The sequence below is a fragment of the Macrotis lagotis genome, chromosome 5, assembly GCF_037893015.1.
Source record: "Macrotis lagotis isolate mMagLag1 chromosome 5, bilby.v1.9.chrom.fasta, whole genome shotgun sequence".
Classification (NCBI taxonomy): Eukaryota; Metazoa; Chordata; class Mammalia; order Peramelemorphia; family Peramelidae; genus Macrotis; species Macrotis lagotis.
Window position 1 is genome coordinate 233281718 of NC_133662.1, and position 16334 is coordinate 233298051.

Consider the following 16334-nt stretch of genomic DNA (forward strand, 5'->3'; position numbering starts at 1 on the left):
GGCTTCTAGAGAACTACCTTTTCAGTCAGAATCCAGAAGCAAGTTAGACTTGAGACTGTACCTCTGCATTCCAGGGGGACCTTATCTCCTTTCTCTGTGTTCCCCCAGCACTTAATTAATTACTTAATTAATCAATGAGTATTGTTTGTTCTAGGTTCCTGGACTCTAGTATCCATTAGTTCATCTAGTCCAAAGCGCTCATTTTACACATGAGGAAGCTAAGGCCAAGTGAATTGTCCAACGTTATAAGATCATAGATTTAGAACTGGAAAGGGTCTCAGGGGGTGTCTCGTTTTATATGGACTGGTTCCCAGGCTTGGAATGTTCTCCTTCCTTATTTCCACCTAATGACTTCCCTGGCTTCTTTTGTTGTTGTTCCATCATGTCCAACTCTTCATGACCCCTTTTGGGGTTATCTTGGCAGAGATACTGGAGTAGTTTGCCATTTCCTTCTCCAGCTCATTTTACAGATGAGGAGACTGAGGCAAACAGGGTGAAGTGACTTGCCTAGGGTTATAGAGCTAGTGAATGTTTGAAGCTGATTTGGATTCAGGAAGATGAGTCTGAGCCTGGCTTCTTTTACACCTTTTTTACAGGAAGCTTCCCCAACCCCTTTTATTTTCTATCTATCCTGTATAAAGCCTGTTTACATTTATTTGTTTATTCATATAAGACTGTGAGTTTGAAGGTAGGGAATTTGTCTTTTGCCTCTTTTTGTATTCTCAGCACTTAGAACAATTTCTGGCACATAATGTTTGTTTTAGGTAAATAAACTGAGACTCAGATGTAAAATGACTTGCTCAAGGTCATATAGGCCATAAATATCAGAGACAGAAGTGTCTTTGACTCTAAAGTCAATGCATTTTTCTTTTTCTTGTTTTGTCTATCAACTCAGAAACCAAGAGACAGAAACAGAAGAAGTAAAAATATTTAGGCTTCATTCTTCTCTTTCCTGGAGACATTGGAGAGAATAAAAAGGCACTCGGAAATCCAGAGTGTTTCTCCCTATGTGTGAAGGGGAGAAGTTTTCTGAGAAGGACTTTGGGGACTGGTTCTGGAGTGAGACAAAAGTCTTCCTGTGAAGTGTAAGGAAAAAGCATGTTTATTAGTATTATTAGTATTATTATTATTTTGGAGTAAGAGGTCCTAGTTTAGAATCTTGATTCTGCTTGAACAAGATGCCTAAACACTCTTCAAATGAGAGGATGACCTCTGAGATCCCTTCCACGTCTAGGTCTATGAACCTCCTAGGTGAAGGTGAACATGATGGTCTTGTGTCTTTAGTTCACAATCTGATCCCTTCTAATCCCCCACCTCTGCCCCCTGCTTTACTCCAGTACCCTGCCTTTAAATTGGTTTTCATTGGGAAATCTGGACCCGGGGAAAAGTGGGCCTGGTTCAAGGAAGCTGGATTTGGGAAGCAGATGCTTGACCATTTGAGTAGATACAGTCCGGCACTGAGAGAAACACAGCTGAGGTTACTCTGGGGAGAAGTTCCTCTACAATCTTCAGATGACCATTGAATGTCACTCAAGGTCCACCCCACAACCCTGACCAGAACCTGGGGGTATGAACAATCCAGAAAAGAGAGGAACAATCAGCCCCTTCCTAGGTTCTCTTTCAAGGGTGTCAAGTCACAGCTACTTTTTCTTAGAACTATCACAAATGTGATCCCCACATTTGTATCCATCCCCCTGAGGCTATACTTTAGGGCAGATTGTCCCCCAAAGGCTCAGACCTGTTATGTTCTCTCCAACCAAAGGACAAATCTAGCAGTTAGAGATTCCAGAGAGTGGAGCACTAGATGGAATATTCCCCAAATTACCTCCTTCTAGTTGCCTCTGAATTACTTCCATAACATGCTTAATCTTTCTGAACCTCAGTTCCCTCCATTGTTAAAAAAAAAAGGGGTGGTGGTGGTGGAAATTAGACCAGATAATCTCTAAATTTCTTCCATCTCTGATTCCTTGTAGAGCCTGAAACAGAGCCACATCCTAGGACAGTGGTGGTCAGTCCTGACCAGGAAGAATGATTGTTCTCCTCCTAAATCTCATCCCTTTTTGGGGAATCATGTAACTGAACCCATCTCACCAAACGGTGGGTTCACACTTCTCTTAGTATCACCAGGAAAATCACAACTGGGGCTCTGAGGCTACCTCTCTGGGCTTTATTTCACTCATTTGTAAAAATGAGGGGATTGGATTAGATCTGGAGTTCTTAACCAAAGGTCAATGGAAAGATTTCAGGTCATCTATGATCCTGGATAGGAAAAGACTTGACATCTTTTTTTTAACTAACTCCTAACTGGGATTGCACATTTCCAGCAATTGTAAAGGTAGAAAATCTCCATGGTTCTTGATCCACTGGTTTCATGTAATTCTCAAAGGGGTCCATGATGCAAGAAAGGTTAAAAACCTCTGTCCTACATAATCTGTAGATTTGCAGTTCTAAATCTATGAGCTATAAATATTAGGATTCAGTCATCTAAGTGGATTCTGTTAGCATACCATGAGGTCATGGCTGTAGAATTGGGAAGAGAAACCTTCCAACTCTTTCAATCCAACTACTTCATTTTACATCATGGTAACTTTTCTCAACATAAGTTTCTTCATTTACATAATGGATGCTCATAATAGCACCCATTTCACAGAATTTTAGTCTAATTAATTTTTCCTATCACCCAATTTTTTTGTGTGTGTGATAACTACTCTGCATTCCCTAAACTGCCTTTCTGACCTCAAGGTAAAAGAAAGGGGTAAGAAGGAAAGGAAGACTGGAGGGAACCCCTCTGCTGCATTTTCAGATATGCAGGGGGGCATATGTGAGGAAAGTGAGAGTGACCTTCTTCTTTTCAGCCCCCTCCCTCACTTAGTGGCTCTCTTCTGAGACCTTGCCATTTAATCTTCTTAGGGTCATTATATCTCAGTAGCCACTCTCCAATTCTGTCTGCCTCTTGACAGGGGAAGTTACCAGTATAATTGGAGCTGAAGAAATGATCTCCATCCATCGTGCTTACTCTCCTGGAGCCTTTGATTAAAGGTCACAGGGGTTACTCATTGTCATTGTCATTCAGTTGTGGGGGGATATGAGTTCTTTCAGTCAGAACTATACTCCCAGCCTTTATGTGCACCCCCGAACTCCTGACCCTTCCAAGAGCTATTGGCAAGGGTAGTGAGCCTAGGAGTAAATGAGATTGGAAAGGGGAAAACCAGATTATGAAAGGAAATATAGAAAGAAGAGAGCCTGTGACTCGGGGCCACTCCATCAGTGCTGACAGCTTGCTGCCTCCTTTTCTGGGGCCCAGCCCCTTTATATAAGCTATTTTTTTAAGTTCTGAAGAATCATAGATACTTAGTAAGCGAAGGGACCTTAGAGATCTGATGATCTAGCCTCTCCCAGATGCCAGAATTTCCTTCTGGGTCTTCTCCATCAGGTAGTCTTGCCACCCCAGTTTGAACATGTTCAGTGATAGGGGGCTCACTTGATGAGGTAGTCTTTTTCCTTGATGAACAGTTCTATGAGAACATTTTCCTTATATTTATTTCCAAACTGCTTCCTGTAACTTTCATCCAGTTTCTAGTTCTGTTCCCTGGAACCTCAAAACAAACCTAAACCATTGGCCAATTTGAAGTATCAAAGGATTGTCCTCGGGGTAGTGGTAGGGAAAGAGGGGTAGAAAGTTGTCAGAAATGTTTCCTAGAGCTTGAACTGTCTTTAGTCTGCTTCTTCCTATTTCTGCCTTTCACAGAGGAGTCATATTTTACATTCTTTCATTCTGATACCATGTTTTTAAACTTTAAATAGTAAATTAATTGAAATGAAGTTTTTATGACTCATAAGCACTTATTGCATTTAAAATAAGAGAAATTTTGAACCTGTGAGACTAGGCTTATTTCACAATTCTCATAAATCCACTTTTTTCCTCCACTCAAATGGTTATCATCAATGTTCCATTCCACATGACTACTTGCTCAGACTATTGCAATAATCTTCTAATTGGACTCCCTGCCTCAAGTCTCTCCTTACTTCAATCTGTCATCCACATGGCTGTCAAAATGATTTTCCTATAGTAGAAATCCTACCACAACAACCATTCCCCCTCCTCCAATAAGTTTTAATAACTTCATATTATCTCTAGGATCAAATACAAGCTCCCCATTAGTTATGTAAAGCCCTTTGCCTTGTCCATGCTTCTTTGACTGGTCAATGCTGCCAAACTGGCCAATGCTACTGCTCCTCCTCATTCAAGACATTTTTTGTGGCTTTCCACAAGCTGACTCTCAAGCCTGGAATACCCTCCCTCTTCACCTCTTAGAATCTCCAGTTTTTATCAATGCTCAGTATCAAGCATCAACTCCTAGATGACCCCTTTCCTGATCCTGCAGAAGCTGGCATTTTCCTTCTCCATCATTACCTTGTATTTATTTTGTATATAATTCTTTGGGTACATGTTGAATGATGCTCAGAATAAAATGTAAGCTCCTTGAGGTCATAGAATCTTCATTCTTGTGTATGTATCACTAGTACCTAGGACAGTTCCCAGCACATATAAGATATTTTCTGTATACCTGATAATTCATTTGTTCTGTTAATGACACCAAATATTTCACTGATTTTTTTTTTAGTAGCTATTTCTCATCACTGCTCATATGGACTCTCTGGCCAGCAGATAACCAAATACCTTGTTTTCTTTCTCATATACATTTTAAAATATATTTTATGTAACATGTTTCATATAAATGTTTATATATTTTCATGTGTTTTTCATATGCTAAGCTATATCTCTCCAATTCCTCCATGATCAGTCAACAATCAAATGTCTTGTTTATTTACATACATTTAAAAATATATTTCACATAGCCTATTTTATGTTTCATATAAGTATTCTTATATATTTCATATGTTTTTCATATGCTTAGCTGCACCTCTCCCATTCCTTCATTAGAGAGTTGACATTTTGAATTTAAATTCAGAATTGTTGATTTTCCATTTGTCAGTTACCCTTCTTTTCACTATTCTATACACTCAGACAGAGCCAGAGATAGTGTCTGCTCTGAGAGGAAATTGTATAGAATATTAGAACCAAGAGATTGGAAATAGGCTCCACTCAGACAATCAATCTCTCTCTCTCTCTCTCTCTCTCTCTCTCTCTCTCTCTCTCTCTCTCTCACACACACACACACACACACACACACACACACACACACTCCCATTTCTCCTTCTCTTTCCTTTCTTTTCTTTATCTAATTATTTCATCTCTTTTCTTCTCTCTTTCTTTTTCCTCCCCCCTGGCCCTTCCTATCTCTTCCTCTCTCTGTCTCTGTCTTTCAAAGATCTTATACCACCTCATCCTAACCTTCTGACAAGCACAGGTCATAGACCCCAGCGACAGTCTGACGTCCTTCCTTTAATTCTTGTTGCCTTTTTTCTCAGATCGGTACCGAACCACAGCTATATTAATCCAGCCCCATTCCTCCTTTAAGATAATGAGGTCCTTGACAGAGTATGATGTAGAAAATAGAATGAAGGCCTTTGTGATGTCCTTGGTGTAAGCCCCTACTTGGCAACATCCTGCTTATTTGATCCTGAATAAGACATTTTTAACCATTCAGGCAACCCCCAAAGATGTACCATTCTGCATCGGCAGGGCTGAATTTTCTTACTGAGAGTTCATTGAAATTACAGGTTTAACTTAAAAAAAGTTGAATAATGTACATTTATACGATGTTTCATTGTTCACAAAGCACTATATATACAATCTCATTTTGCCTTTACCACTGTGAGTTAAATGCTTTTGTTCTCCCCAGGAAACTGAGGCTCAGAAAAATTAAATAATTTTCTGGGAGGTGGGGGTTGGGGGTGGAATGTTACAAAGCAGTTCAGTATCTGAGGGAGGATATGAATCCAAGTCTTCTTCACTTTGAGTTGAGTGTTCTTTGTTTTGCTAAGCCTCACACCCCAATGGTCCTATGCCTTATTAATAAAGGAAAAGGTAGTGATGGAATTGCTCCTCTGAAGTCTAAACAAACTCTCTTTATAGAAAGGAGAGTTTCTCCTGGTTGGGCGGGGGGGGGGGGGGGGGGGCAGGACTAACATTGCTTGGGCTTGCTGCAATGGCAAAATAAGTTCCCATAGTCTGGGCCTCAGAGGAAGAAAAGAAAGAGACAATTATTAAGCACCTACTAAATTAAGCATCTACTAATTAAAGAACTGTGCTAAATACCTTAAAAAATATTATTTCATTGAATCTTCACAATAACCAGGAGGAGTTGAGGAGACTGAGGTAGATAGAGGTGAAATATCTTGCTCAGGGTCACAAGCCAGTAAGTGCTTATAGCCAGATTTGAAAACTCTGTTTTTCTTGTCTCTAAGATTCACACTCCACCAACTCTACCACCTAGTAAATCCATGGGCTTACTGTGCCTACATCTCTGTCTGGTTTGCCTCTTCCTCCCTTCCCCACTTCTGAGCTCTAGGCTACAACCTCTGCCAGACTTCTTGGCTCTCATGGACTTACCACTGGGCCCTATTTCAGGATCTCCTATTTATAGGATTTGTAGGAGCTAGTTTTAATTATCCTCTAGATGTGGCTAAATTATTGGCCCTTTTGGACACATATCACATGCTGTTTAGGTTCTGTATTAGGTAATTATATCTTGCTTGAATTATGCCTTGGGGACAGGGGGTGGGAATTTGGAAATGGAAGGACCCTCTGAAGATATACTAACTCTTTTTTTCTGCCTACTTCTGGGTTGGTCCTGACTGTCACTTGTCCTAAGAATCCCTAGCAAGACTGTTGTTTTTATATCTCCTTGCCACTTTGGGGGCAGTGTATGATAAGGAGGAAGAAAAAGGGGCAGGGGGATAGAAAGAGGAAAAAAATCATAGAATCATAGATTTAGATCTGGAAGAGACCTTGGAAGCCAGCAAGTCCAACACCTTGATTTAATAAAAGAAAACAGAGAAAGGAATTAACTTGTCCAGGTTCAAACAATTAGCAAATATATAAAGTAAAATTTGATCCTGTCTCAAAATCCAAAGTCCTATCCTCTATACTGGGGGGTAGGGATGTTCTTATATGGGGGTTCTTGAACTTACTTTTTAAATATTTTGGTAACTGGAGTTCAATAGAATTATTATGTATTATTTTTTGCATTTAAGAACACTGGTGCATTCACCAGACTGCCCAAGGGATCCATCATGCGTGTACACACACACACACACACACACACACACACACACCCTTTCTGTCTCTCCCCCTCCCTCCATTTTTCTTTTTTGCATTCTTTGTCTTTCTTGTTCTATCCTCCTCCTATCTCTTTCTCCCCCTTCCCTTTTCTCTTTTCTTTCTTTTTCTTTTTCTTGTAGTACAATGGTTAGCATGTTGACCTTGGAGTCAGTGAAGACTAGAGTGAGAATCTTGCTTCTGACACTAATAACTTTGTAATCATGAGTTATTCACTTAATCTTTTTGACTTTCAACTGACTTCTTTCTTTTTTTTTAGGTTTTTTTGCAAGGCAAATGGGGGTAAGTAGCTTGCCTAAGGCCACACAACTAGGTAATTATTAAGTGTCTGAGATCGGATTTGAACCCAGGTACTCCTGACTCCAGGGCCGGTGCTTTATCCACTGCACCACCTAGCTGCCCCTCAACTGCCTTATTTCTAAAATGGATTTAATAATGCCCAAAATTCCATGATAGAGCTATCATGAAATTCAAAAGAGATAGTGTATGGAAAGCAACATAGCTTTCTCTTCTTCTCTCCACCCCTCTTCTTTTTCTTTCTCTCCTCCACTTTTTTCTTCCTCCCCTTTGTTTTCCTTTTCCCAAAGCCAGTGAAACAAGTGGCACAGTGGATAGAGGGACAGTCTTTGAGTTGGGAAGGCCAGGGTTTCCCTCTGAAATATAATGGATGGGCAAGTCCTTTCATTCCTTAGTCCCTGACCACTCTCTAAGACAAGGATAGACTTTGTTGCATCATGGACCCCTTTGGAAGTCTGGTGAAGCCTATGAACCATTTTTCAAAGGAATGTTTCCAAATGCATAAAATAAAATACATAGTATTCAAAAGAATCCAATTATATTGAAATAGTGTTGTGTATGAATGTGTGCATCTGGGTATGTGTATACATGTGTATATATACACATATGTAATATGCATATGTATCTATACATGCTCACACACAAGTTCACAGACCCAGGTTAAGACTGTCTGCTCAATGTCAGAGGCTCCCAATCCAGTTATGTTTATTTATACTCAGAAAAGGTATAAGAATTCTGTTAATGCTCATAGGGAATATTTGGTATATATGCTAGTCTATTGAAATTGATCTCTTTCACTTATATGCATTTATTTGGTTAACTGTAGAATTTATTTCCTTTCAAATTGAACAGAGGACATGGGGAAAATTTCCTGAAAGCCAAGGGATGCCAGACTGAAGTGGGTTTTGAAACAAGCTCTAAGATGCTAAGTTAGAGCACACATACTAGGGAGAGTTGTCACATTGAGAGTTCTGTGAAACCTGAAATCACAGGAATTCTCTGAATATGAAATCATGGGTCTGACTTTCAGAGCCACAACTTAGTAGGGTGGTTAAAGTTTTGTACCAGGGTCTTGATTTTCTAGGACTCTGACAGCACTTGAAGTGCTTTGGTGGTATAAAAACAACAGAGTTTAGCACCAAATAACAAAAATGATTAGACCAATAGGAAGCAGCGGTTTCCCTCTCTCCTGAAATAACATCCCTCAATTAATTCCCTTCATGAACTGAGGGGTCTTGTGTATGGCTGTGGTCTGTTGTGATTCTCCAAAATGGAGGAATCTTTCATTATGGTTCTAGCTTTTCTTTCCCTTCATTCTAGTCTTCCCTATCTCCAGACTTTTCCCACTGTCATGATTAGGGGAGTAGAGAGGGAGGGGGGAGAGAGGAAGACAAATCAAGTATTTATCTCTACCACAACAAGAATTTCAGTAATGCTATGGGAGTCTCAGAGGAGTTGCATACTATGGAACACAGAAGCAGCAACATGAAGGGCAGTTCATTAGCTAATGAGTAGGGGTCCCCAGAGTTTCATATTTTACTGGTGAAAGCAGCAGCTGCTACTCTGGCTCAGGGTGGGAGGGGAGGATTTGTGCTTCTCTGACCTTTTGTTTAATTTAGTAGGTGCTTAATAATTGTCTCTTTCTTTTCTTCCTCTGAGGCCCAGACTATAGGAACTTATCTTTTCATTTTCAGCAAACCCAAGTAGTAATGTTAGCCCCCCAGGAAAACTTCTTCCTCCTTATCAATACACTGCCCCCAAAGTGTCAAGGAGATATAAAACAACAGTCTTACTAGGGATCCTTAGGACAAGTGTCAGTCAGGACCAACCAAAAAACAGGGTCCTTCCATTTCCAATTGCCCTAGAATTTGTGGGAATCTGTTAGCCAAACCAGTGCCCTTGATACTGGCTTTTTGGAGAAAGAAAGAATAGGGAGGAAAACAGCTTCTATTAAGCATTCACTATTGTTAAGTGCTTACAAATATAATCTAATTTAATCCCCAAAACAATTCAGAGAGGTAAGTGCTTTTATTATATTTGCAACTGAGGAAACTCAGACAAACAGAGGTTAAGTGACTTGTGCAGAGTCACATAGCTAATAAGTACCCAAGGTTGGATTTGAACTCAGGCCTTTCAGACTTCAAGTTTAACCCTCTAACCACTGTTTCACCAAATAGTTACAAAAATCTACCATCTCTCCTTTAAGTTGAACCCTACAGTCAGGAGACCTACCCTTTTCCCCTTAGGGTCCACCTCCTACCATATTGGGAGATGGCAGAGCCATAAGGGATTTTTGTGCATTTTTGTGAGGGCTACCTTCTTTTCTACTATTCACTCTGCTATTAAGCTTGTGAGGGCATTATTATTCTCATTTTACAAATGAGCAAACTGAGTTTCATGGTCAAACAAAGTAAGGTAAAATTTGAACTAGGGTCTTCCAGACTCCAAACCCAGCACTCTATTCACTATGCCATGCAATCTATTGCCCAAATATGCAGTTGAATGGATGATCTATCTAATTCCAATGAGACCATTCCTCGCCTTTGGATGGATCCTCTCTATCATATAAGTGATCTTAGCTGAGGGCTTATGTCTTTTCTCCCTATGTTAAGATCCAAGCTTGGGAGAGAGCAGGGTTGAAATCTCCAAGTCATGAAGATTTATGGGTAGATGTAATAAAACTGTGCCTTTATACACTTAAAATTCATTCTATCAGTTGGGTCCCTATTGTTGCACAGAAGTCCTTCTATTCATCTTTGCTTTGTTTTCATCACTCTCATTAGAGTGACTGTCCCAAGCATTCTCCTTTCTACTGAAGCTCCTAACTATAGTCTTAACCTTCCTTCTCAAAAGGAGTTTGTCTCTTATTTTGTTGAGAAGTTACCCATTCCCTCATTTCATTTCATCTATGCCTCAAAATGCCAGTGGCTTATTTTCTTATTCATTCCTTTTATTTGAGAAGATAAGATGACTTTATCCTTAGACAAGGCTAACCCTTATTCTATTGAATCCCACTCTTAGGAATTCTATTGATTTTTTTCTTCTTTCTCTTATCTTCCACCTCTCCATCTTTACTGGCTCTTCTTTTCTGCCAACATAATCAGTTCTCCCCTACCCTAAGCAAAGCTTCCCTTGACCTCTTAACCACTAGAGTTATCCCTTATATTACTCTCACCTTTTCACTGCTAAAGTTCTAGAAAAGGTTGTCATTCACCTTGCAGTCTCTCTTCTGTCATCACTCTCCAAAACTTCTCTTTCCAAAACTTAATTACAAATCCAGGAACTGTGTTTTAGTTTTTATGTTATTAATGTTTGGGCATTTAAGGAACAAAGACAATGCCTTAACTTAAGTAAAGGACTTATCGAATAATATATACAATCCACATGGATATACTTACTCATACAAAAATGAGAGAAGACGTACACATCTGCCTCACTGCCATTGGTTGATTCCCTAGTTTTGCCTCTGACCCAAGGAAATGAAACTGCCCTGATAATTGTGCCCAGAATATGATCATATTCAGACAATGACCTGATCATGAATGACCTCTAGTTTTTAGATGTTTTGTGATTTTGTACAGAATTAGACAAAGGGAGATAGATGCTACAATCTGGGGCAAATAAACTTCAAACACCTTTGACTGCACTAGTCAATAAGAGGTCAGATAAAATTAATTACAGGGGTCAGTAGAATTCCTTGGGCATAAGGAGCTGCATTCATGGATATTCATCAGGTTCTCATCTACGTGTCCTCTCTCCTCCTCTGGGCATGATCGAAAGCTTGCATCAAGACTCATCTTCCCAGACCCTTCTTCACTGATACTGTTGATCACTCATTTTTAAATATTCCTCTCTTCTGTGACTTCTGAATTGCTGATCTATCCTGATCCTTTTTGTAACTGCGTGGTTTTAGACTCTTTTGGTGACTCATTTTGCCTTTTCTTGAACTCTTAAATGTGGCTGTCACCCAAAGCTCTGTCCTCGATCCTCTTCCACTATCTCGTTATACCTAGGGTTCTTAGTTTGATGTTTGCAAGTATCTGGTCCATAGATAGATGTCAAGATGTTCATGGAAATTGGATAAGAAATCCTTCACCTTTATTTTCCCCAGCCTTTAACTGGAATATTGTATGTATTCCAATTAGGTATTAACTCCACCCCACCTATCTCCACTATTTTGAGAAAAGGTCCATAGTTTTCACCAAATTTCCAAAGGGATGCATGATATATGAAAAAGTAAAGAACCCTGGGGCGGCTAGGTGGCATAGTGGATAAAGCACCCACCCTGGAGTCAGGAGTACCTGGGTTCAAATCTGGTCTCAGACACTTAATAATGACCTAGCTGTGTGGCCTTGGGCAAGCCACTTAACCCTGTTTGCCTTACAAAAAAGCCCTAAAAAACAAAAGTATTTACTATGCATAGCATAGTAAAAGCTGCACTGACTGTGGAGTCAGAGGACCCAGGTTCAGATCCCACTTCTGGTACTTATTGCCTTTGTGAAAATTGAATAATCACTTAACCTCTCTGGGGTTCAGTTTCTCTTTTATAAAATGAAGGGATTGGACTAAATGATATCTAAGATCCCCTTCAGCTCTAATTATATGTATATATGATCTTTAGTGAATTTATCTACTTCCATGGCTTTAGTTATCCCTTCTGGGATAACTCACTGGTCTAACCTCAACCACTACCTTTCCTGTGTTCTATTCTAATATTTCTGATGACCTACTGAACAGCTCTAAAACTTGATAGTTCTAAAACCAAACTCAGCATGTCCTTTGTATTCCCTTCTCCACCAACAACCCTTCTTTTCAACTTCCCCATCCTCCTAGTCACCAAGGCTTAAAACCTCAACTTTATCTTTTGACGCTTCCTTCTCTTTCACCTCCTCCACCCCCCAATCATTTATAAATTCTGCCTCAACTAAAGATCTTTCCTATCCCTCTACTCATGTTGGAGCCATTCTCCCTAGTTCAGATATTCATCAGTTCTCACTGGAATATTAAAATAACCCCATAACTTTTCCTCCCATTTTGGTCTCTTCTCTTTCTAACCTCAAATAATGTTTCTAATGCACAAGACTTTCTATGCCACTCCCTAAAACCTTCAGTGGTTCCCTATTGCCTTTAGGATAAAACACAACATATTCTTGTATAATTTAAGGCTCCCCATTATGTGGTTCCAACCTATCTTTCATGCTTATTTCATTCTTCTTCTCTCAGTGAATTCTGTATTTTGGCAAAACTAGATTCCTACTTTCTCTTTGAACTGTCTCTTCTCATATTGTTATTAATTCTCTAATCTTGCTCTCTGTTTTCATATTTCAACTGGCAATGCCTGGAATGCATTGTTTCCATCCTTTTTCTGGGGAAATCCTTTTTTTATTTCAAGAATCTTATCTTCTCCTCTAGGAAACATTCCCTAATCTCTACCCTATTCCACACACATAATTTTTCCTCTTCATATATCTTATAGAATGTTGCTAGGTTTTTTTTTTGGTGGAGGGAGGCACTCAGGTGGTGGAGTGGTTAGGATGCCAAGTCAGAAAGACCCCTCTTCTTATGTTCAAATCTGGCCTCAGACACTTACTAGCTGTTTGATTTTGGACAATTTACTTAATTCTGTTTTCTTCAGATTCCTCATCTGTCAAATGAGCTAGAGAAGAAAATAGCAAGCCACTCTAATAATTTTGTCAAGAAAACCCCAGATGAGGTCATCAAGAATCAGACATGGCTGAAAACAGCTGAATAAAAACAACAAACTAATTCTATCTTATATCATACTTGATCACATAGTTATATATCTTAGCCTCCCTGTTAGATGGCGAGTTACTTGAAGGCAAGGACTAGGCTATTTTTCTTGTTCATATTGTCAAATGCCTTGCATAGAAAATTAAATGTAATTTAAAATTGGGGATAATATAAATTCATCATAAGACATGGATGTATGGAATCATAGAGGTCATCAAATGTAACACTTTCATTTAATGGATAAGGAAATTGAGGTAAAGATAAAGTGATTTGCAGAATCTTTTCTCCATCAAAGTCTCTCTCTCTCTCTCTCTCTCTCTCTCTCTCTCCTTGTTTCTGTCTTTCTGCCTGTCTCTCTCAAATTGGGTAAAAAGGATGGCAGGATGGCCTTCCTTTCCCTCCCTCTCTTCTCTTTTCAATGTTTTATTCAATTTTCTGCCCAGAATGGGCTTCTCCCTGTGAATAATACTTCATTTTCCTTTAAAGTACAGTTTTTAAAAAGAAGAGGAGAATATGGGAAAGGCAGACTTTCAAAAGTAAGACTTTATGACAAACCACATCTTTACAGTCACAAAACTGACCAAGAGGTATAAAGAATACAAGGTCCCACTGTGCTTATTTCATCAGTTGATTATAAAGAAAAGCATTTGAGTCAGTAGAAAAAAATCACTGCCTTAAGGGTTCTCTTCCAACAATGTTTCTCTCACATATGTGCCAAGATTCCTTGAAAAGTACTGCATCAGAAATAATTCTTTTCAAAGACCTAATTTTTTAAGATCAAACTAGACCTAAAATAGGATGATAAATAGAAGGGATCATGCAGAACATTGAATCCACCTCCTTATCCACCTCTCGCAATTTTATGAACTGAGGTTAAATGACTCGACCAGAGTCACACAGCTGGCAAATGATTGCTTTCTCCATAAAACAGCAACACTTAGGTTGGTGTCTGTCATTGTTCCAGAGGATGTCTGGGGCAAAGTCTAATTGAAGAGAATTTTGCTAGAGTTGATGAGGTCCCCTAAATGCTACAGTTTGACATCACATTAAGACTTAGATCATTGCAGAGGCTCCTAATAAAATGTATAATCACTCAAAAAAAATTGGCACTAACTTTCCCCAAAGGAAGAACCAAATAGATTAATAATAATAATAATAATAATAATAATAAATGACACTTATTAGAGGCTTAGAGTTAAACACTTCACATATCTTTATCTACTTTTAATCTCACAAACGCATTTGAGATAGATAATAGTTCATATCATTATCTCTATTTTAATGGGAAACCTGAGGCTCACTGAAACTTTTGGTACCTGTCCATAGCTACTTATGTTCACTTTCAGTCTCAGCTTTTCCAGACTCCAAAGACAGAACTCTATCCATTACACCAGGCCGACTATGATATACAATTGAAAGGACAAGTCTTGGAGCTGATGCATCAGTCTACAAGTCTTGGGTAGACATTTCAAATTGATGGTGAGATTGAACAGGAAGAGATCAGTCAGATTATCTTTGAGAAATTGCATGGGTGCCAACCTTTATTCTTATGTTTAACCCCATCAATAGAGGCAGCTAGGTGGTAGGGAGGATACAGTACTGAGCCTGGAGTCAGGAAGATCTGAGTCCAAACCAAGTCTTAGTTATTCATTTGGTGACCTGTGCGGGTCAATGAACCTTTGTTTGTCTCAATTTCCTCAACTGCATAATGGGGATAATAGCACCCAATATCCAGGGTTGTTTTGAGGATCAAATAAGATATTTATTAAGCATTTAATATTGTGCATGATACCTAGTCAGTACTTAAGAAATCCTTCCTTCTTATCTCCCTCCCTCTCTTGCTCCCTTTCTTTTTCTGCCGAGGAGTGGCTATGGGTTAGGGAACACTCACTAGGGTCTTCAAAGAATTCAAATGAAGTTTCCAAGGTACATAGGTGAAGTACTTAGTGGGCATGACTCGGTAGCAACATTTCACAAAGAAGCACTGAGGAGATTCAAAGCAAGTGTGTCCACAGAGAAGTATACCATCAAGAGAAAAAACCCAACTCCAGTAATAATTATGTAGTAAGAGTGAAGAATAATTGATGAGTAGCCTACCTGTTTCACTGATATCTGCAATGCTGAGAGAACTCTGGACAGATCATCCTGTCCTCAAATCTTAGATGGATTCAGGAGAGGACATGGACAAGTGTCTTAGGATTGGGCTACAATATGCAGCATTGAAGGGATCACCTTCACTTTGGAGGAAAAAAAGGAAAAGAAAGGAAAAAGACCCAATCTTTTCCAAGAAGCCTCCATGTATTAACCCAATCTATTCTCTAACCTTCTCTGTTCAACAATCATTTGATAAAACAAACATTTGTTGAGGATCTCACAGAGGCAATCAAAAGTTACAGAGATCAGATAGCAACACTTTGCCAACAAAGAGTGGCACAGTAGACAGGGTATAAAAGATATCCTCAAAGAAATGAGTGAAATAAAAAGAGGATGGATATGTCATGAAGATGTGGGCTTGTTGATGAATACTAAGCCCAGCATGGATAGGTCTGGATAGGGTGCAATTTATATTGTTGGGTGAAATGGTCCCATTGATGAGATCACAGCCTCACTAGTACTAATGCTGAGTGTGCTCCCTCCTCTCTCAACTCAATCTCTGACTCACCTTTCTCCCACAGTTTATTTTGAGAATTGCTCCAGGATGCCTCTTGTCCTAATGGTGCAATATCTCTGTTCCTTTCCCCCATTACCTTATAAGTGGCTGCTGATTTCTCTGGGTCATTGAGACCTACAGCTGTCAGAAACTGCTGATTGGCATCCCACAGAAAAAAAGGAAATCTTTCCTGTTATTATTTTTACCTATTCCTGGTCAGAGCATCCTATGGTGCTGGAGGAAGAAGGGAGTTTGGAGTTCATTTAATTCAACCCCATCATTTTACAGAAAACAAAGCTAAGGTCCATAAATGGGAAATGACTCACCCATCAAATTAGTAGAAAAAAGCAGCACTCAAGACCTCAGGTCTCCTGACTCAAGTTCTGGGCT

At 39.4% G+C, this 16334-nt stretch overlaps 1 long non-coding RNA gene across 1 annotated transcript; it reads right to left on the minus strand.

Annotated features, from left to right (window-relative positions):
* Positions 1 to 854: 854 nt before the first annotated feature.
* On the minus strand, positions 855 to 5464 carry LOC141490130 (uncharacterized). The gene is made up of 2 exons (XR_012469065.1): positions 5357 to 5464; positions 855 to 1076 (listed from the first exon to the last, which is right to left on the minus strand). It is a non-coding gene; the product is annotated as an uncharacterized LOC141490130 (long non-coding RNA).
* Positions 5465 to 16334: the final 10870 nt, after the last annotated feature.